Raw genomic sequence first — 22809 nt, forward strand, 5'->3', positions numbered from 1 at the left:
TTTCTGCTGATCAACTCCAACCACGCCGCTTCCTGCAGAGTTGTTTCGACCCCTGCTGCAGTTCGGTTTTAAACAGAAGCCAAATAGGTTTGCTTCCCGGGCAATGAAAGTGCCGATTTTTCCAACGTGTCTGTGCTGTCATGATCGTGTTCGCCTCTCGCGCGGAAAAATCGCAAGCAGCTCTACTCTTGCTTTATGTTCCAGACAAGTTGTCTTTTTACTGGAACCGAATGGAGACTGTTATTTCATCGCTGTTGTGAAACAAAGTCCTACGGTGACTCGACTCGTGGTTATTTGGTTTTCTGGCCAATGAGAAAATCCTTCCAATGAATTTCGACGTCATATGGTATTGAATTTCTCCCACTTCCTTCATTTCCGTCCTGGGTACATCGGAAGGGAAAGGTAATCTAATCGAGACTGTGATTGGTGAAATTCATTTTTTATGACCCATTCTTATAATATTCTTTCTTTCTCTCTTTTCGGCATTGTCTGGGAAGTGGTGGTGCACTCAGGCTCCAGTATGTTTGAAAGAGTAGTTTGGAATTGCCCTGTTGTTAATTGTGAGATTACTTTATGGCTCATGCCCCCGGACTGTCTCACATTTAGCATTCATGCTCGCTGTGTCTGAGAATGCATTTGGTTTGCCAGTTTTGTTTGTGTTCCGTGTTAAATGCTTTCTGTTGTGCGATTCTCTCAATACATTACGAATTAACAGGTTTTGAGAGGTAACTTCCAGCGGCAAGAATCCTCAACTGAGAATCTGGGAAAATTTCCCAGAGTATGGTCAGTCGGAGCAAAAGTAAGGAAATCGTTCGTTTCTGCAGTGGTTCACAATGCTACCTTTCCCGTGAGCAGTCGAAATGATTGTGCCACAGACTGCTTTTCATTTGGTTTTCTTTAAGTCACTGACGAGCAGGAAAATGTAAACGGGGAGGGCGAGTGGGGAAGGGAGGCAGTTGCAGCTCTGGTGAAATTCCTTTTTTGTGATTCACTCAGCAACCAGAGACGTGAAGGTGACTCAAGCGTGAGAGCTCTTCACATCGTGAACAAAAAGCAATCAAGGGCAGTTAGCACCTCTTCCGGAGTGGGGGTGGGGTGAGGTAATTACCTTTTGACTTCTGTTACTATGTTCAGAAACTGCCTTTTAGATTGAGGTGAAGAGAAACTGCATTTCTAAAACGCACCATGGAATTTAGCAAAATTTATTGAGTCGCTTATCTTCGATTCCCACACAGGTTTCCAACTCAGTTGGTATCCATGTGTGAAGATCTCTGCAGCGAATTGCACGGTGAAGGCAAAAAGGCAAGAAAAGTGGCATCTCGAACTGGCTCCGAGGTCAGAGCATCCTTACAATGTGATCTGTCGTTCTCGGATTGTAGTGCTACCTCCGGTTTTAGGGTGGAGACCATTCTTTGGGACTCGTATTCTGCAAAACAGGCACAGTGACTGAAACTATGCTGCGCGGTATGATGTGGAACACGGCCTACTCAGCTTTGTGCATCTTCCCTGTAGACCGGTGTGCTTCATATTCCGTGTAAACGTGAAAGTTGTCCTGTTTTGAGCAATGGGTGAAATCATTTAGCAATGCAAGAATCGAAATTGCAGTAATGTCAAATAGCTCATGATAATTTGACCAAATGATAACCGATCATATATTCTGACGCTCTCACAGATACATTTGTAGCTGAAAAGAGTCTGAGAAAATAGACTCAGCTGACCAATGATTTTTGTCTGGATTGACGGGCTATCATTATCTGCTGCGAAATTGATATTGTAGACGGGCACATCCCAGCAGCTGTGCGAGTCGGAGAGGGATCATGGAACCCTTTTCACGTGACTTTGCACCTGTTGTCATGCAGGAGCAGAATTGGAGTTGCAAGAAAGGTGTGCCGCCGCTGGCTGGTAGTGTGGCCGAGCGGTCTTAGGCGCTGGATTTAGGCTCCAGTCTCGACAGAGGCGTGGGTTCGAATCCCACCGCTGCCATTTCTGCTGATCAACTCCAACCACGCCGCTTCCTGCAGAGTTGTTTCGACCCCTGCTGCAGTTCGGTTTTAAACAGAAGCCAAATAGGTTTGCTTCCCGGGCAATGAAAGTGCCGATTTTTCCAACGTGTCTGTGCTGTCATGATCGTGTTCGCCTCTCGCGCGGAAAAATCGCAAGCAGCTCTACTCTTGCTTTATGTTCCAGACAAGTTGTCTTTTTACTGGAACCGAATGGAGACTGTTATTTCATCGCTGTTGTGAAACAAAGTCCTACGGTGACTCGACTCGTGGTTATTTGGTTTTCTGGCCAATGAGAAAATCCTTCCAATGAATTTCGACGTCATATGGTATTGAATTTCTCCCACTTCCTTCATTTCCGTCCTGGGTACATCGGAAGGGAAAGGTAATCTAATCGAGACTGTGATTGGTGAAATTCATTTTTTATGACCCATTCTTATAATATTCTTTCTTTCTCTCTTTTCGGCATTGTCTGGGAAGTGGTGGTGCACTCACGCTCCAGTATGTTTGAAAGAGTAGTTTGGAATTGCCCTGTTGTTAATTGTGAGATTACTTTATGGCTCATGCCCCCGGACTGTCTCACATTTAGCATTCATGCTCGCTGTGTCTGAGAATGCATTTGGTTTGGCAGTTTTGTTTGTGTTCCGTGTTAAATGCTTTCTGTTGTGCGATTCTCTCAATACATTACGAATTAACAGGGTTCGTGAGGTAACTTCCAGCGGCAAGAATCCTCAACTGAGAATCTGGGAAAATTTCCCAGAGTATGGTCAGTCGGAGCAAAAGTAAGGAAATCGTTCGTTTCTGCAGTGGTTCACAATGCTACCTTTCCCGTGAGCAGTCGAAATGATTGTGCCACAGACTGCTTTTCATTTGGTTTTCTTTAAATCACTGACGAGCAGGAAAATGTAAACGGGGAGGGCGAGTGGGGAAGGGAGGCAGTTGCAGCTCTGGTGAAATTCCTTTTTTGTGATTCACTCAGCAACCAGAGACGTGAAGGTGACTCAAGCGTGAGAGCTCTTCACATCGTGAACAAAAAGCAATCAAGGGCAGTTAGCACCTCTTCCGGAGTGGGGGTGGGGTGAGGTAATTACCTTTTGACTTCTGTTACTATGTTCAGAAACTGCCTTTTAGATTGAGGTGAAGAGAAACTGCATTTCTAAAACGCACCATGGAATTTAGCAAAATTTATTGAGTCGCTTATCTTCGATTCCCACACAGGTTTCCAACTCAGTTGGTATCCATGTGTGAAGATCTCTGCAGCGAATTGCACGGTGAAGGCAAAAAGGCAAGAAAAGTGGCATCTCGAACTGGCTCCGAGGTCAGAGCATCCTTACAATGTGATCTGTCGTTCTCGGATTGTAGTGCTACCTCCGGTTTTAGGGTGGAGAACATTCTTTGGGACTCGTATTCTGCAAAACAGGCACAGTGACTGAAACTATGCTGCGCGGTATGATGTGGAACACGGCCTACTCAGCTTTGTGCATCTTCCCTGTAGACCGGTGTGCTTCATATTCCGTGTAAACGTGAAAGTTGTCCTGTTTTTAGCAATGGGTGAAATCATTTAGCAATGCAAGAATCGAAATTGCAGTAATGTCAAATAGCTCATGATAATTTGACCAAATGATAACCGATCATATATTCTGACGCTCTCACAGATACATTTGTAGCTGAAAAGAGTCTGAGAAAATAGACTCAGCTTACCAATGAATTTTGTCTGGATTGACGGGCTATCATTATCTGCTGCGAAATTGATATTGTAGACGGGCACATCCCAGCAGCTGTGCGAGTCGGAGAGGGATCATGGAACCCTTTTCACGTGACTTTGCACCTGTTGTCATGCAGGAGCAGAATTGGAGTTGCAAGAAAAGGTGTTCTGCTGCCGGCTGGTAGTGTGGTAATCTAATCGAGACTGTGATTGGTGAAATTCATTTTTTATGACCCATTCTTATAATATTCTTTCTTTCTCTCTTTTCGGCATTGTCTGGGAAGTGGTGGTGCACTCAGGCTCCAGTATGTTTGAAAGAGTAGTTTGGAATTGCCCTGTTGTTAATTGTGAGATTACTTTATGGCTCATGCCCCCGGACTGTCTCACATTTAGCATTCATGCTCGCTGTGTCTGAGAATGCATTTGGTTTGCCAGTTTTGTTTGTGTTCCGTGTTAAATGCTTTCTGTTGTGCGATTCTCTCAATACATTACGAATTAACAGGGTTTGTGAGGTAACTTCCAGCGGCAAGAATCCTCAACTGAGAATCTGGAAAAATTTCCCAGAGTATGTTCAGTCGGAGCAAAAGTAAGGAAATCGTTCGTTTCTGCAGTGGTTCACAATGCTACCTTTCCCGTGAGCAGTCGAAATGATTGTGCCACAGACTGCTTTTCATTTGGTTTTCTTTAAATCACTGACGAGCAGGAAAATGTAAACGGGGAGGGCGAGTGGGGAAGGGAGGCAGTTGCAGCTCTGGTGAAATTCCTTTTTTGTGATTCACTCAGCAACCAGAGACGTGAAAGTGACTCCAGCGTGAGAGCTCTTCACACCGTGAACAAAAAGCAATCAAGGGCAGTTAGCACCTCTTCCGGAGTGGGGGTGGGGTGAGGTAATTACCTTTTGACTTCTGTTACTATGTTCAGAAACTGCCTTTTAGATTGAGGTGAAGAGAAACTGCATTTCTAAAACGCACCATGGAATTTAGCAAAATTTATTGAGTCGCATATCTTCGATTCCCACACAGGTTTCCAACTCAGTTGGTATCCATGTGTGAAGATCTCTGCAGCGAATTGCACGGTGAAGGCAAAAAGGCAAGAAAAGTGGCATCTCGAACTGGCTCCGAGGTCAGAGCATCCTTACAATGTGATCTGTCGTTCTCGGATTGTAGTGCTACCTCCGGTTTTAGGGTGGTGAACATTCTTTGGGACTCGTATTCTGCAAAACAGGCACAGTGACTGAAACTATGCTGCGCGGTATGATGTGGAACACGGCCTACTCAGCTTTGTGCATCTTCCCTGTAGACCGGTGTGCTTCATATTCCGTGTAAACGTGAAAGTTGTCCTGTTTTGAGCAATGGGAGAAATCATTTAGCAATGTAAGTATCGAATTTGCAGTAATGTCAAATAGCTCATGATAATTTGACCAAATGATAACCGATCATATATTCTGACGCTCTCACAGATACATTTGTAGCTGAAAAGAGTCTGAGAAAATAGACTCAGCTTACCAATGATTTTTGTCTGGATTGACGGGCTATCATTATCTGCTGCGAAATTGATATTGTAGACGGGCACATCCCAGCAGCTGTGCGAGTCGGAGAGGGATCATGGAACCCTTTTCACGTGACTTTGCACCTGTTGTCATGCAGGAGCAGAATTGGAGTTGCAAGAAAAGGTGTTCTGCCGCCGGCTGGTAGTGTGGCCGAGCGGTCTAAGGCGCTGGATTTAGGCTCCAGTCTCGACAGAGGCGTGGGTTCGAATCCCACCGCTGCCATTTCTGCTGATCAACTCCAACCACGCCGCTTCCTACAGAGTTGTTTCGACCCCTGCTGCAGTTCGGTTTTAAACAGAAGCCAAATAGGTTTGCTTCCCGGGCAATGAGCAGTGGTGTGGGAAAGTGCCGATTTTTTCCAACTTGTCTGTGCTGTCATGATCGTGTTCGCCTCTCGCGCGGAAAAATCGCAAGCAGCTCTACTCTTGCCTTATGTTCCAGACAAGTTGTCTTTTTACTGGAACCGAATGGAGACTGTTATTTCATCGCTGTTGTGAAACAAAGTCCTACGGTGACTCGACTCGTGGTTATTTGGTTTTCTGGCCAATGAGAAAATCCTTCCAATGAATTTCGACGTCATATGGTATTGAATTTCTCCCACTTCCTTCATTTCCGTCCTGGGTACATCGGAAGGGAAAGGTAATCTAATCGAGACTGTGATTGGTGAAATTCATTTTTTATGACCCATTCTTATAATATTCTTTCTTTCTCTCTTTTCGGCATTGTCTGGGAAGTGGTGGTGCACTCAGGCTCCAGTATGTTTGAAAGAGTAGTTTGGAATTGCCCTGTTGTTAATTGTGAGATTACTTTATGGCTCATGCCCCCGGACTGTCTCACATTTAGCATTCATGCTCGCTGTGTCTGAGAATGCATTTGGTTTGCCAGTTTTGTTTGTGTTCCGTGTTAAATGCTTTCTGTTGTGCCATTCTCTCAATACATTACGAATTAACAGGGTTTGTGAGGTAACTTCCAGCGGCAAGAATCCTCAACTGAGAATCTGGGAAAATTTCCCAGAGTATGGTCAGTCGGAGCAAAAGTAAGGAAATCGTTCGTTTCTGCAGTGGTTCACAATGCTACCTTTCCCGTGAGCAGTCGAAATGATTGTGCCACAGACTGCTTTTCATTTGGTTTTCTTTAAATCACTGACGAGCAGGAAAATGTAAACGGGGAGGGCGAGTGGGGAAGGGAGGCAGTTGCAGCTCTGGTGAAATTCCTTTTTTGTGATTCACTCAGCAACCAGAGACGTGAAAGTGACTCCAGCGTGAGAGCTCTTCACACCGTGAACAAAAAGCAATCAAGGGCAGTTAGCACCTCTTCCGGAGTGGGGGTGGGGTGAGGTAATTCCCTTTTGACTTCCGTTACTATGTTCAGAAACTGCCTTTTAGATTGAGGTGAAGAGAAACTGCATTTCTAAAACGCACCATGGAATTTAGCAAAATTTATTGAGTCGCTTATCTTCGATTCCCACACAGGTTTCCAACTCAGTTGGTATCCATGTGTGAAGATCTCTGCAGCGAATTGCACGGTGAAGGCAAAAAGGCATGAAAAGTGGCATCTCGAACTGGCTCCGAGGTCAGAGCATCCTTACAATGTGATCTGTCGTTCTCGGATTGTAGTGCTACCTCCGGTTTTAGGGTGGAGAACATTCTTTGGGACTCGTATTCTGCAAAACAGGCACAGTGACTGAAACTATGCTGCGCGGTATGATGTGGAACACGGCCTACTCAGCTTTGTGCATCTTCCCTGTAGACCGGTGTGCTTCATATTCCGTGTAAACGTGAAAGTTGTCCTGTTTTGAGCAATGGGAGAAATCATTTAGCAATGTAAGTATCGAATTTGCAGTAATGTCAAATAGCTCATGATAATTTGACCAAATGATAACCGATCATATATTCTGACGCTCTCACAGATACATTTGTAGCTGAAAAGAGTCTGAGAAAGTAGACTCAGCTTACCAATGATTTTTGTCTGGATTGACGGGCTATCATTATCTGCTGCGAAATTGATATTGTAGACGGGCACATCCCAGCAGCTGTGCGAGTCGGAGAGGGATCATGGAACCCTTTTCACGTGACTTTGCACCTGTTGTCATGCAGGAGCAGAATTGGAGTTGCAAGAAAAGGTGTTCTGCCGCCGGCTGGTAGTGTGGCCGAGCGGTCTAAGGCGCCGAATTTAGGCTCCAGTCTCGACAGAGGCGTGGGTTCGAATCCCACCGCTGCCATTTCTGCTGATCAACTCCAACCACGCCGCTTCCTGCAGAGTTGTTTCGACCCCTGCTGCAGTTCGGTTTTAAACAGAAGCCAAATAGGTTTGCTTCCCGGGCAATGAGCAGTGGTGTGGGAAAGTGCCGATTTTTTCCAACTTGTCTGTGCTGTCATGATCGTGTTCGCCTCTCGCGCGGAAAAATCGCAAGCAGCTCTACTCTTGCTTTATGTTCCAGACAAGTTGTCTTTTTACTGGAACCGAATGGAGACTGTTATTTCATCGCTGTTGTGAAACAAAGTCCTACGGTGACTCGACTCGTGGTTATTTGGTTTTCTGGCCAATGAGAAAATCCTTCCAATGAATTTCGACGTCATATGGTATTGAATTTCTCCCACTTCCTTCATTTCCGTCCTGGGTACATCGGAAGGGAAAGGTAATCTAATCGAGACTGTGATTGGTGAAATTCATTTTTTATGACCCATTCTTATAATATTCTTTCTTTCTCTCTTTTCGGCATTGTCTGGGAAGTGGTGGTGCACTCAGGCTCCAGTATGTTTGAAAGAGTAGTTTGGAATTGCCCTGTTGTTAATTGTGAGATTACTTTATGGCTCATGCCCCCGGACTGTCTCACATTTAGCATTCATGCTCGCTGTGTCTGAGAATGCATTTGGTTTGGCAGTTTTGTTTGTGTTCCGTGTTAAATGCTTTCTGTTGTGCCATTCTCTCAATACATTACGAATTAACAGGGTTTGTGAGGTAACTTCCAGCGGCAAGAATCCTCAACTGAGAATCTGGGAAAATTTCCCAGAGTATGGTCAGTCGGAGCAAAAGTAAGGAAATCGTTCGTTTCTGCAGTGGTTCACAATGCTACCTTTCCCGTGAGCAGTCGAAATGATTGTGCCACAGACTGCTTTTCATTTGGTTTTCTTTAAATCACTGACGAGCAGGAAAATGTAAACGGGGAGGGCGAGTGGGGAAGGGAGGCAGTTGCAGCTCTGGTGAAATTCCTTTTTTGTGATTCACTCAGCAACCAGAGACGTGAAAGTGACTCCAGCGTGAGAGCTCTTCACACCGTGAACAAAAAGCAATCAAGGGCAGTTAGCACCTCTTCCGGAGTGGGGGTGGGGTGAGGTAATTCCCTTTTGACTTCCGTTACTATGTTCAGAAACTGCCTTTTAGATTGAGGTGAAGAGAAACTGCATTTCTAAAACGCACCATGGAATTTAGCAAAATTTATTGAGTCGCTTATCTTCGATTCCCACACAGGTTTCCAACTCAGTTGGTATCCATGTGTGAAGATCTCTGCAGCGAATTGCACGGTGAAGGCAAAAAGGCATGAAAAGTGGCATCTCGAACTGGCTCCGAGGTCAGAGCATCCTTACAATGTGATCTGTCGTTCTCGGATTGTAGTGCTACCTCCGGTTTTAGGGTGGAGAACATTCTTTGGGACTCGTATTCTGCAAAACAGGCACAGTGACTGAAACTATGCTGCGCGGTATGATGTGGAACACGGCCTCCTCAGCTTTGTGCATCTTCCCTGTAGACCGGTGTGCTTCATATTCCGTGTAAACGTGAAAGTTGTCCTGTTTTGAGCAATGGGAGAAATCATTTAGCAATGTAAGTATCGAATTTGCAGTAATGTCAAATAGCTCATGATAATTTGACCAAATGATAACCGATCATATATTCTGACGCTCTCACAGATACATTTGTAGCTGAAAAGAGTCTGAGAAAGTAGACTCAGCTTACCAATGATTTTTGTCTGGATTGACGGGCTATCATTATCTGCTGCGAAATTGATATTGTAGACGGGCACATCCCAGCAGCTGTGCGAGTCGGAGAGGGATCATGGAACCCTTTTCACGTGACTTTGCACCTGTTGTCATGCAGGAGCAGAATTGGAGTTGCAAGAAAAGGTGTTCTGCCGCCGGCTGGTAGTGTGGCCGAGCGGTCTAAGGCGCCGAATTTAGGCTCCAGTCTCGACAGAGGCGTGGGTTCGAATCCCACCGCTGCCATTTCTGCTGATCAACTCCAACCACGCCGCTTCCTGCAGAGTTGTTTCGACCCCTGCTGCAGTTCGGTTTTAAACAGAAGCCAAATAGGTTTGCTTCCCGGGCAATGAGCAGTGGTGTGGGAAAGTGCCGATTTTTTCCAACTTGTCTGTGCTGTCATGATCGTGTTCGCCTCTCGCGCGGAAAAATCGCAAGCAGCTCTACTCTTGCTTTATGTTCCAGACAAGTTGTCTTTTTACTGGAACCGAATGGAGACTGTTATTTCATCGCTGTTGTGAAACAAAGTCCTACGGTGACTCGACTCGTGGTTATTTGGTTTTCTGGCCAATGAGAAAATCCTTCCAATGAATTTCGACGTCATATGGTATTGAATTTCTCCCACTTCCTTCATTTCCGTCCTGGGTACATCGGAAGGGAAAGGTAATCTAATCGAGACTGTGATTGGTGAAATTCATTTTTTATGACCCATTCTTATAATATTCTTTCTTTCTCTCTTTTCGGCATTGTCTGGGAAGTGGTGGTGCACTCAGGCTCCAGTATGTTTGAAAGAGTAGTTTGGAATTGCCCTGTTGTTAATTGTGAGATTACTTTATGGCTCATGCCCCCGGACTGTCTCACATTTAGCATTCATGCTCGCTGTGTCTGAGAATGCATTTGGTTTGGCAGTTTTGTTTGTGTTCCGTGTTAAATGCTTTCTGTTGTGCCATTCTCTCAATACATTACGAATTAACAGGGTTTGTGAGGTAACTTCCAGCGGCAAGAATCCTCAACTGAGAATCTGGGAAAATTTCCCAGAGTATGGTCAGTCGGAGCAAAAGTAAGGAAATCGTTCGTTTCTGCAGTGGTTCACAATGCTACCTTTCCCGTGAGCAGTCGAAATGATTGTGCCACAGACTGCTTTTCATTTGGTTTTCTTTAAATCACTGACGAGCAGGAAAATGTAAACGGGGAGGGCGAGTGGGGAAGGGAGGCAGTTGCAGCTCTGGTGAAATTCCGTTTTTGTGATTCACTCAGCAACCAGAGACGTGAAAGTGACTCCAGCGTGAGAGCTCTTCACACCGTGAACAAAAAGCAATCAAGGGCAGTTAGCACCTCTTCCGGAGTGGGGGTGGGGTGAGGTAATTACCTTTTGACTTCTGTTACTATGTTCAGAAACTGCCTTTTAGATTGAGGTGAAGAGAAACTGCATTTCTAAAACGCACCATGGAATTTAGCAAAATTTATTGAGTCGCTTATCTTCGATTCCCACACAGGTTTCCAACTCAGTTGGTATCCATGTGTGAAGATCTCTGCAGCGAATTGCACGGTGAAGGCAAAAAGGCAAGAAAAGTGGCATCTCGAACTGGCTCCGAGGTCAGAGCATCCTTACAATGTGATCTGTCGTTCTCGGATTGTAGTGCTACCTCCGGTTTTAGGGTGGAGAACATTCTTTGGGACTCGTATTCTGCAAAACAGGCACAGTGACTGAAACTATGCTGCGCGGTATGATGTGGAACACGGCCTACTCAGCTTTGTGCATCTTCCCTGTAGACCGGTGTGCTTCATATTCCGTGTAAACGTGAAAGTTGTCCTGTTTTGAGCAATGGGAGAAATCATTTAGCAATGTAAGTATCGAATTTGCAGTAATGTCAAATAGCTCATGATAATTTGACCAAATGATAACCGATCATATATTCTGACGCTCTCACAGATACATTTGTAGCTGAAAAGAGTCTGAGAAAATAGACTCAGCTTACCAATGATTTTTGTCTGGATTGACGGGCTATCATTATCTGCTGCGAAATTGATATTGTAGACGGGCACATCCCAGCAGCTGTGCGAGTCGGAGAGGGATCATGGAACCCTTTTCACGTGACTTTGCACCTGTTGTCATGCAGGAGCAGAATTGGAGTTGCAAGAAAAGGTGTTCTGCCGCCGGCTGGTAGTGTGGCCGAGCGGTCTAAGGCGCCGAATTTAGGCTCCAGTCTCGACAGAGGCGTGGGTTCGAATCCCACCGCTGCCATTTCTGCTGATCAACTCCAACCACGCCGCTTCCTGCAGAGTTGTTTCGACCCCTGCTGCAGTTCGGTTTTAAACAGAAGCCAAATAGGTTTGCTTCCCGGGCAATGAGCAGTGGTGTGGGAAAGTGCCGATTTTTTCCAACTTGTCTGTGCTGTCATGATCGTGTTCGCCTCTCGCGCGGAAAAATCGCAAGCAGCTCTACTCTTGCTTTATGTTCCAGACAAGTTGTCTTTTTACTGGAACCGAATGGAGACTGTTATTTCATCGCTGTTGTGAAACAAAGTCCTACGGTGACTCGACTCGTGGTTATTTGGTTTTCTGGCCAATGAGAAAATCCTTCCAATGAATTTCGACGTCATATGGTATTGAATTTCTCCCACTTCCTTCATTTCCGTCCTGGGTACATCGGAAGGGAAAGGTAATCTAATCGAGACTGTGATTGGTGAAATTCATTTTTTATGACCCATTCTTATAATATTCTTTCTTTCTCTCTTTTCGGCATTGTCTGGGAAGTGGTGGTGCACTCAGGCTCCAGTATGTTTGAAAGAGTAGTTTGGAATTGCCCTGTTGTTAATTGTGAGATTACTTTATGGCTCATGCCCCCGGACTGTCTCACATTTAGCATTCATGCTCGCTGTGTCTGAGAATGCATTTGGTTTGGCAGTTTTGTTTGTGTTCCGTGTTAAATGCTTTCTGTTGTGCCATTCTCTCAATACATTACGAATTAACAGGGTTTGTGAGGTAACTTCCAGCGGCAAGAATCCTCAACTGAGAATCTGGGAAAATTTCCCAGAGTATGGTCAGTCGGAGCAAAAGTAAGGAAATCGTTCGTTTCTGCAGTGGTTCACAATGCTACCTTTCCCGTGAGCAGTCGAAATGATTGTGCCACAGACTGCTTTTCATTTGGTTTTCTTTAAATCACTGACGAGCAGGAAAATGTAAACGGGGAGGGCGAGTGGGGAAGGGAGGCAGTTGCAGCTCTGGTGAAATTCCGTTTTTGTGATTCACTCAGCAACCAGAGACGTGAAAGTGACTCCAGCGTGAGAGCTCTTCACACCGTGAACAAAAAGCAATCAAGGGCAGTTAGCACCTCTTCCGGAGTGGGGGTGGGGTGAGGTAATTACCTTTTGACTTCTGTTACTATGTTCAGAAACTGCCTTTTAGATTGAGGTGAAGAGAAACTGCATTTCTAAAACGCACCATGGAATTTAGCAAAATTTATTGAGTCGCTTATCTTCGATTCCCACACAGGTTTCCAACTCAGTTGGTATCCATGTGTGAAGATCTCTGCAGCGAATTGCACGGTGAAGGCAAAAAGGCAAGAAAAGTGGCATCTCGAACTGGCTCCGAGGTCAGAGCATCCTTACAATGTGATCTGTCGTTCTCGGATTGTAGTGCTACCTCCGGTTTTAGGGTGGAGAACATTCTTTGGGACTCGTATTCTGCAAAACAGGCACAGTGACTGAAACTATGCTGCGCGGTATGATGTGGAACACGGCCTACTCAGCTTTGTGCATCTTCCCTGTAGACCGGTGTGCTTCATATTCCGTGTAAACGTGAAAGTTGTCCTGTTTTGAGCAATGGGAGAAATCATTTAGCAATGTAAGTATCGAATTTGCAGTAATGTCAAATAGCTCATGATAATTTGACCAAATGATAACCGATCATATATTCTGACGCTCTCACAGATACATTTGTAGCTGAAAAGAGTCTGAGAAAATAGACTCAGCTTACCAATGATTTTTGTCTGGATTGACGGGCTATCATTATCTGCTGCGAAATTGATATTGTAGACGGGCACATCCCAGCAGCTGTGCGAGTCGGAGAGGGATCATGGAACCCTTTTCACGTGACTTTGCACCTGTTGTCATGCAGGAGCAGAATTGGAGTTGCAAGAAAAGGTGTTCTGCCGCCGGCTGGTAGTGTGGCCGAGCGGTCTAAGGCGCCGAATTGAGGCTCCAGTCTCGACAGAGGCGTGGGTTCGAATCCCACCGCTGCCATTTCTGCTGATCAACTCCAACCACGCCGCTTCCTGCAGAGTTGTTTCGACCCCTGCTGCAGTTCGGTTTTAAACAGAAGCCAAATAGGTTTGCTTCCCGGGCAATGAGCAGTGGTGTGGGAAAGTGCCGATTTTTTCCAACTTGTCTGTGCTGTCATGATCGTGTTCGCCTCTCGCGCGGAAAAATCGCAAGCAGCTCTACTCTTGCTTTATGTTCCAGACAAGTTGTCTTTTTACTGGAACCGAATGGAGACTGTTATTTCATCGCTGTTGTGAAACAAAGTCCTACGGTGACTCGACTCGTGGTTATTTGGTTTTCTGGCCAATGAGAAAATCCTTCCAATGAATTTCGACGTCATATGGTATTGAATTTCTCCCACTTCCTTCATTTCCGTCCTGGGTACATCGGAAGGGAAAGGTAATCTAATCGAGACTGTGATTGGTGAAATTCATTTTTTATGACCCATTCTTATAATATTCTTTCTTTCTCTCTTTTCGGCATTGTCTGGGAAGTGGTGGTGCACTCAGGCTCCAGTATGTTTGAAAGAGTAGTTTGGAATTGCCCTGTTGTTAATTGTGAGATTACTTTATGGCTCATGCCCCCGGACTGTCTCACATTTAGCATTCATGCTCGCTGTGTCTGAGAATGCATTTGGTTTGGCAGTTTTGTTTGTGTTCCGTGTTAAATGCTTTCTGTTGTGCCATTCTCTCAATACATTACGAATTAACAGGGTTTGTGAGGTAACTTCCAGCGGCAAGAATCCTCAACTGAGAATCTGGGAAAATTTCCCAGAGTATGGTCAGTCGGAGCAAAAGTAAGGAAATCGTTCGTTTCTGCAGTGGTTCACAATGCTACCTTTCCCGTGAGCAGTCGAAATGATTGTGCCACAGACTGCTTTTCATTTGGTTTTCTTTAAATCACTGACGAGCAGGAAAATGTAAACGGGGAGGGCGAGTGGGGAAGGGAGGCAGTTGCAGCTCTGGTGAAATTCCGTTTTTGTGATTCACTCAGCAACCAGAGACGTGAAAGTGACTCCAGCGTGAGAGCTCTTCACACCGTGAACAAAAAGCAATCAAGGGCAGTTAGCACCTCTTCCGGAGTGGGGGTGGGGTGAGGTAATTACCTTTTGACTTCTGTTACTATGTTCAGAAACTGCCTTTTAGATTGAGGTGAAGAGAAACTGCATTTCTAAAACGCACCATGGAATTTAGCAAAATTTATTGAGTCGCTTATCTTCGATTCCCACACAGGTTTCCAACTCAGTTGGTATCCATGTGTGAAGATCTCTGCAGCGAATTGCACGGTGAAGGCAAAAAGGCAAGAAAAGTGGCATCTCGAACTGGCTCCGAGGTCAGAGCATCCTTACAATGTGATCTGTCGTTCTCGGATTGTAGTGCTACCTCCGGTTTTAGGGTGGAGAACATTCTTTGGGACTCGTATTCTGCAAAACAGGCACAGTGACTGAAACTATGCTGCGCGGTATGATGTGGAACACGGCCTACTCAGCTTTGTGCATCTTCCCTGTAGACCGGTGTGCTTCATATTCCGTGTAAACGTGAAAGTTGTCCTGTTTTGAGCAATGGGAGAAATCATTTAGCAATGTAAGTATCGAATTTGCAGTAATGTCAAATAGCTCATGATAATTTGACCAAATGATAACCGATCATATATTCTGACGCTCTCACAGATACATTTGTAGCTGAAAAGAGTCTGAGAAAATAGACTCAGCTTACCAATGATTTTTGTCTGGATTGACGGGCTATCATTATCTGCTGCGAAATTGATATTGTAGACGGGCACATCCCAGCAGCTGTGCGAGTCGGAGAGGGATCATGGAACCCTTTTCACGTGACTTTGCACCTGTTGTCATGCAGGAGCAGAATTGGAGTTGCAAGAAAAGGTGTTCTGCCGCCGGCTGGTAGTGTGGCCGAGCGGTCTAAGGCGCCGAATTGAGGCTCCAGTCTCGACAGAGGCGTGGGTTCGAATCCCACCGCTGCCATTTCTGCTGATCAACTCCAACCACGCCGCTTCCTGCAGAGTTGTTTCGACCCCTGCTGCAGTTCGGTTTTAAACAGAAGCCAAATAGGTTTGCTTCCCGGGCAATGAGCAGTGGTGTGGGAAAGTGCCGATTTTTTCCAACTTGTCTGTGCTGTCATGATCGTGTTCGCCTCTCGCGCGGAAAAATCGCAAGCAGCTCTACTCTTGCTTTATGTTCCAGACAAGTTGTCTTTTTACTGGAACCGAATGGAGACTGTTATTTCATCGCTGTTGTGAAACAAAGTCCTACGGTGACTCGACTCGTGGTTATTTGGTTTTCTGGCCAATGAGAAAATCCTTCCAATGAATTTCGACGTCATATGGTATTGAATTTCTCCCACTTCCTTCATTTCCGTCCTGGGTACATCGGAAGGGAAAGGTAATCTAATCGAGACTGTGATTGGTGAAATTCATTTTTTATGACCCATTCTTATAATATTCTTTCTTTCTCTCTTTTCGGCATTGTCTGGGAAGTGGTGGTGCACTCAGGCTCCAGTATGTTTGAAAGAGTAGTTTGGAATTGCCCTGTTGTTAATTGTGAGATTACTTTATGGCTCATGCCCCCGGACTGTCTCACATTTAGCATTCATGCTCGCTGTGTCTGAGAATGCATTTGGTTTGGCAGTTTTGTTTGTGTTCCGTGTTAAATGCTTTCTGTTGTGCCATTCTCTCAATACATTACGAATTAACAGGGTTTGTGAGGTAACTTCCAGCGGCAAGAATCCTCAACTGAGAATCTGGGAAAATTTCCCAGAGTATGGTCAGTCGGAGCAAAAGTAAGGAAATCGTTCGTTTCTGCAGTGGTTCACAATGCTACCTTTCCCGTGAGCAGTCGAAATGATTGTGCCACAGACTGCTTTTCATTTGGTTTTCTTTAAATCACTGACGAGCAGGAAAATGTAAACGGGGAGGGCGAGTGGGGAAGGGAGGCAGTTGCAGCTCTGGTGAAATTCCGTTTTTGTGATTCACTCAGCAACCAGAGACGTGAAAGTGACTCCAGCGTGAGAGCTCTTCACACCGTGAACAAAAAGCAATCAAGGGCAGTTAGCACCTCTTCCGGAGTGGGGGTGGGGTGAGGTAATTACCTTTTGACTTCTGTTACTATGTTCAGAAACTGCCTTTTAGATTGAGGTGAAGAGAAACTGCATTTCTAAAACGCACCATGGAATTTAGCAAAATTTATTGAGTCGCTTATCTTCGATTCCCACACAGGTTTCCAACTCAGTTGGTATCCATGTGTGAAGATCTCTGCAGCGAATTGCACGGTGAAGGCAAAAAGGCAAGAAAAGTGGCATCTCGAACTGGCTCCGAGGTCAGAGCATCCTTACAATGTGATCTGTCGTTCTCGGATTGTAGTGCTACCTCCGGTTTTAGGGTGGAGAACATTCTTTGGGACTCGTATTCTGCAAAACAGGCACAGTGACTGAAACTATGCTGCGCGGTATGATGTGGAACACGGCCTACTCAGCTTTGTGCATCTTCCCTGTAGACCGGTGTGCTTCATATTCCGTGTAAACGTGAAAGTTGTCCTGTTTTGAGCAATGGGAGAAATCATTTAGCAATGTAAGTATCGAATTTGCAGTAATGTCAAATAGCTCATGATAATTTGACCAAATGATAACCGATCATATATTCTGACGCTCTCACAGATACATTTGTAGCTGAAAAGAGTCTGAGAAAATAGACTCAGCTTACCAATGATTTTTGTCTGGATTGACGGGCTATCATTATCTGCTGCGAAATTGATATTGTAGACGGGTACATCCCAGCAGCTGTGCGAGTCGGAGAGGGATCATGGAACCCTTTTCACGTGACTTTGCACCTGTTGTCATGCAGGAGCAGAATTGGAGTTGCAAGAAAAGGTGTTCTGTACCGGCTGGTAGTGTGGCCGAGCGGTCTAAGGCGCCGAATTAAGGCTCCAGTCTCGACAGAGGCGTGGGTTCGAATCCCACCGCTGCCATTTCTGCTGATCAACTCCAACCACGCCGCTTCCTCCAGAGTTGTTTCGACCCCTGCTGCAGTTCGGTTTTAAACAGAAGCCAAATAGGTTTGCTTCCCGGGCAATGAGCAGTGGTGTGGGAAAGTGCCGATTTTTTCCAACTTGTCTGTGCTGTCATGATCGTGTTCGCCTCTCGCGCGGAAAAATCGCAAGCAGCTCTACTCTTGCTTTATGTTCCAGACAAGTTGTCTTTTTACTGGAACCGAATGGAGACTGTTATTTCATCGCTGTTGTGAAACAAAGTCCTACGGTGACTCGACTCGTGGTTATTTGGTTTTCTGGCCAATGAGAAAATCCTTCCAATGAATTTCGACGTCATATGGTATTGAATTTCTCCCACTTCCTTCATTTCCGTCCTGGGTACATCGGAAGGGAAAGGTAATCTAATCGAGACTGTGATTGGTGAAATTCATTTTTTATGACCCATTCTTATAATATTCTTTCTTTCTCTCTTTTCGGCATTGTCTGGGAAGTGGTGGTGCACTCAGGCTCCAGTATGTTTGAAAGAGTAGTTTGGAATTGCCCTGTTGTTAATTGTGAGATTACTTTATGGCTCATGCCCCCGGACTGTCTCACATTTAGCATTCATGCTCGCTGTGTCTGAGAATGCATTTGGTTTGGCAGTTTTGTTTGTGTTCCGTGTTAAATGCTTTCTGTTGTGCGATTCTCTCAATACATTACGAATTAACAGGGTTCGTGAGGTAACTTCCAGCGGCAAGAATCCTCAACTGAGAATCTGGGAAAATTTCCCAGAGTATGGTCAGTCGGAGCAAAAGTAAGGAAATATTTCGTTTCTGCAGTGGTTCACAATGCTACCTTTCCCGTGAGCAGTCGAAATGATTGTGCCACAGACTGCTTTTCATTTGGTTTTCTTTAAATCACTGACGAGCAGGAACATGTAAACGGGGAGGGCGAGTGGGGAAGGGAGGCAGTTGCAGCTCTGGTGAAATTCCTTTTTTGTGATTCACTCAGCAACCAGAGACGTGAAGGTGACTCAAGCGTGAGAGCTCTTCACATCGTGAACAAAAAGCAATCAAGGGCAGTTAGCACCTCTTCCGGAGTGGGGGTGGGGTGAGGTAATTACCTTTTGACTTCTGTTACTATGTTCAGAAACTGCCTTTTAGATTGAGGTGAAGAGAAACTGCATTTCTAAAACGCACCATGGAATTTAGCAAAATTTATTGAGTCGCTTATCTTCGATTCCCACACAGGTTTCCAACTCAGTTGGTATCCATGTGTGAAGATCTCTGCAGCGAATTGCACGGTGAAGGCAAAAAGGCAAGAAAAGTGGCATCTCGAACTGGCTCCGAGGTCAGAGCATCCTTACAATGTGATCGGTCGTTCTCGGATTGTAGTGCTACCTCCGGTTTTAGGGTGGTGAACATTCTTTGGGACTCGTATTCTGCAAAACAGGCACAGTGACTGAAACCATGCTGCGCGTTATGATGTGGAACACGGCCTACTCAGCTTTGTGCATCTTCCCTGTAGACCGGTGTGCTTCATATTCCGTGTAAACGTGAAAGTTGTCCTGTTTTGAGCAATGGGTGAAATCATTTAGCAATGCAAGAATCGAATTTGCAGTAATGTCAAATAGCTCATGATAATTTGACCAAATGATAACCGATCATATATTCTGACGCTCTCACAGATACATTTGTAGCTGAAAAGAGTCTGAGAAAATAGACTCAGCTTACCAATGATTTTTGTCTGGATTGACGGGCTATCATTATCTGCTGCGAAATTGATATTGTAGACGGGCACATCCCAGCAGCTGTGCGAGTCGGAGAGGGATCATGGAACCCTTTTCACGTGACTTTGCACCTGTTGTCATGCAGGAGCAGAATTGGAGATGGAAGAAAAGGTGTTCTGCCGCCGGCTGGTAGTGTGGCCGAGCGGTCTAAGGCGCTGGATTTAGGTTCCAGTCTCGACAGAGGCGTGGGTTCGAATCCCACCGCTGCCATTTCTGCTGATCAACTCCAACCACGCCGCTTCCTCCAGAGTTGTTTCGACCCCTGCTGCAGTTCGGTTTTAAACAGAAGCCAAATAGGTTTGCTTCCCGGGCAATGAAAGTGCCGATTTTTCCAACGTGTCTGTGCTGTCATGATCGTGTTCGCCTCTCGCGCGGAAAAATCGCAAGCAGCTCTACTCTTGCTTTATGTTCCAGACAAGTTGTCTTTTTACTGGAACCGAATGGAGACTGTTATTTCATCGCTGTTGTGAAACAAAGTCCTACGGTGACTCGACTCGTGGTTATTTGGTTTTCTGGCCAATGAGAAAATCCTTCCAATGAATTTCGACGTCATATGGTATTGAATTTCTCCCACTTCCTTCATTTCCGTCCTGGGTACATCGGAAGGGAAAGGTAATCTAATCGAGACTGTGATTGGTGAAATTCATTTTTTATGACCCATTCTTATAATATTCTTTCTTTCTCTCTTTTCGGCATTGTCTGGGAAGTGGTGGTGCACTCAGGCTCCAGTATGTTTGAAAGAGTAGTTTGGAATTGCCCTGTTGTTAATTGTGAGATTACTTTATGGCTCATGCCCCCGGACTGTCTCACATTTAGCATTCATGCTCGCTGTGTCTGAGAATGCATTTGGTTTGGCAGTTTTGTTTGTGTTCCGTGTTAAATGCTTTCTGTTGTGCGATTCTCTCAATACATTACGAATTAACAGGTTTTGAGAGGTAACTTCCAGCGGCAAGAATCCTCAACTGAGAATCTGGGAAAATTTCCCAGAGTATGGTCAGTCGGAGCAAAAGTAAGGAAATCGTTCGTTTCTGCAGTGGTTCACAATGCTACCTTTCCCGTGAGCAGTCGAAATGATTGTGCCACAGACTGCTTTTCATTTGGTTTTCTTTAAGTCACTGACGAGCAGGAAAATGTAAACGGGGAGGGCGAGTGGGGAAGGGAGGCAGTTGCAGCTCTGGTGAAATTCCTTTTTTGTGATTCACTCAGCAACCAGAGACGTGAAGGTGACTCAAGCGTGAGAGCTCTTCACATCGTGAACAAAAAGCAATCAAGGGCAGTTAGCACCTCTTCCGGAGTGGGGGTGGGGTGAGGTAATTACCTTTTGACTTCTGTTACTATGTTCAGAAACTGCCTTTTAGATTGAGGTGAAGAGAAACTGCATTTCTAAAACGCACCATGGAATTTAGCAAAATTTATTGAGTCGCTTATCTTCGATTCCCACACAGGTTTCCAACTCAGTTGGTATCCATGTGTGAAGATCTCTGCAGCGAATTGCACGGTGAAGGCAAAAAGGCAAGAAAAGTGGCATCTCGAACTGGCTCCGAGGTCAGAGCATCCTTACAATGTGATCTGTCGTTCTCTGATTGTAGTGCTAAATCCGGTTTTAGGGTGGAGAACATTCTTTGGGACTCGTATTCTGCAAAACAGGCACAGTGACTGAAACTATGCTGCGCGGTATGATGTGGAACACGGCCTACTCAGCTTTGTGCATCTTCCCTGTAGACCGGTGTGCTTCATATTCTGTGTAAACGTGAAAGTTGTCCTGTTTTGAGCAATGGGTGAAATCATTTAGCAATGCAAGAATCGAAATTGCAGTAATGTCAAATAGCTCATGATAATTTGACCAAATGATAACCGATCATATATTCTGACGCTCTCACAGATACATTTGTAGCTGAAAAGAGTCTGAGAAAATAGACTCAGCTGACCAATGATTTTTGTCTGGATTGACGGGCTATCATTATCTGCTGCGAAATTGATATTGTAGACGGGCACATCCCAGCAGCTGTGCGAGTCGGAGAGGGATCATGGAACCCTTTTCACGTGACTTTGCACCTGTTGTCATGCAGGAGCAGAATTGGAGTTGCAAGAAAGGTGTGCCGCCGCTGGCTGGTAGTGTGGCCGAGCGGTCTAAGGCGCTGGATTTAGGCTCCAGTCTCGACAGAGGCGTGGGTTCGAATCCCACCGCTGCCATTTCTGCTGATCAACTCCAACCACGCCGCTTCCTGCAGAGTTGTTTCGACCCCTGCTGCAGTTCGGTTTTAAACAGAAGCCAAATAGGTTTGCTTCCCGGGCAATGAAAGTGCCGATTTTTCCAACGTGTCTGTGCTGTCATGATCGTGTTCGCCTCTCGCGCGGAAAAATCGCAAGCAGCTCTACTCTTGCTTTATGTTCCAGACAAGTTGTCTTTTTACTGGAACCGAATGGAGACTGTTATTTCATCGCTGTTGTGAAACAAAGTCCTACGGTGACTCGACTCGTGGTTATTTGGTTTTCTGGCCAATGAGAAAATCCTTCCAATGAATTTCGACGTCATATGGTATTGAATTTCTCCCACTTCCTTCATTTCCGTCCTGGGTACATCGGAAGGGAAAGGTAATCTAATCGAGACTGTGATTGGTGAAATTCATTTTTTATGACCCATTCTTATAATATTCTTTCTTTCTCTCTTTTCGGCATTGTCTGGGAAGTGGTGGTGCACTCAGGCTCCAGTATGTTTGAAAGAGTAGTTTGGAATTGCCCTGTTGTTAATTGTGAGATTACTTTATGGCTCATGCCCCCGGACTGTCTCACATTTAGCATTCATGCTCGCTGTGTCTGAGAATGCATTTGGTTTGCCAGTTTTGTTTGTGTTCCGTGTTAAATGCTTTCTGTTGTGCGATTCTCTCAATACATTACGAATTAACAGGTTTTGAGAGGTAACTTCCAGCGGCAAGAATCCTCAACTGAGAATCTGGGAAAATTTCCCAGAGTATGGTCAGTCGGAGCAAAAGTAAGGAAATCGTTCGTTTCTGCAGTGGTTCACAATGCTACCTTTCCCGTGAGCAGTCGAAATGATTGTGCCACAGACTGCTTTTCATTTGGTTTTCTTTAAGTCACTGACGAGCAGGAAAATGTAAACGGGGAGGGCGAGTGGGGAAGGGAGGCAGTTGCAGCTCTGGTGAAATTCCTTTTTTGTGATTCACTCAGCAACCAGAGACGTGAAGGTGACTCAAGCGTGAGAGCTCTTCACATCGTGAACAAAAAGCAATCAAGGGCAGTTAGCACCTCTTCCGGAGTGGGGGTGGGGTGAGGTAATTACCTTTTGACTTCTGTTACTATGTTCAGAAACTGCCTTTTAGATTGAGGTGAAGAGAAACTGCATTTCTAAAACGCACCATGGAATTTAGCAAAATTTATTGAGTCGCTTATCTTCGATTCCCACACAGGTTTCCAACTCAGTTGGTATCCATGTGTGAAGATCTCTGCAGCGAATTGCACGGTGAAGGCAAAAAGGCAAGAAAAGTGGCATCTCGAACTGGCTCCGAGGTCAGAGCATCCTTACAATGTGA

At 45.3% G+C, this 22809-nt stretch overlaps 4 non-coding genes across 4 annotated transcripts; all 4 read left to right on the top strand.

Annotated features, from left to right (window-relative positions):
- The first annotated feature begins 1901 nt into the window (after positions 1-1901).
- trnal-uag (transfer RNA leucine (anticodon UAG)) lies at positions 1902-1983 on the top strand. The gene has a single exon. It is a non-coding gene; the product is annotated as a tRNA-Leu (tRNA).
- A 3411-nt stretch (positions 1984-5394) lies between these two features.
- trnal-uag (transfer RNA leucine (anticodon UAG)) lies at positions 5395-5476 on the top strand. Its single transcript has one exon. It is a non-coding gene; the product is annotated as a tRNA-Leu (tRNA).
- Positions 5477-19386: 13910 nt separating this feature from the next.
- On the top strand, positions 19387-19468 carry trnal-uag (transfer RNA leucine (anticodon UAG)). Its single transcript has one exon. It is a non-coding gene; the product is annotated as a tRNA-Leu (tRNA).
- A 1901-nt stretch (positions 19469-21369) lies between these two features.
- Positions 21370-21451, top strand: trnal-uag (transfer RNA leucine (anticodon UAG)). Its single transcript has one exon. It is a non-coding gene; the product is annotated as a tRNA-Leu (tRNA).
- Positions 21452-22809: the final 1358 nt, after the last annotated feature.

Source organism: Chiloscyllium punctatum, chromosome 46 (genome assembly GCF_047496795.1).
Source record: "Chiloscyllium punctatum isolate Juve2018m chromosome 46, sChiPun1.3, whole genome shotgun sequence".
Classification (NCBI taxonomy): Eukaryota; Metazoa; Chordata; class Chondrichthyes; order Orectolobiformes; family Hemiscylliidae; genus Chiloscyllium; species Chiloscyllium punctatum.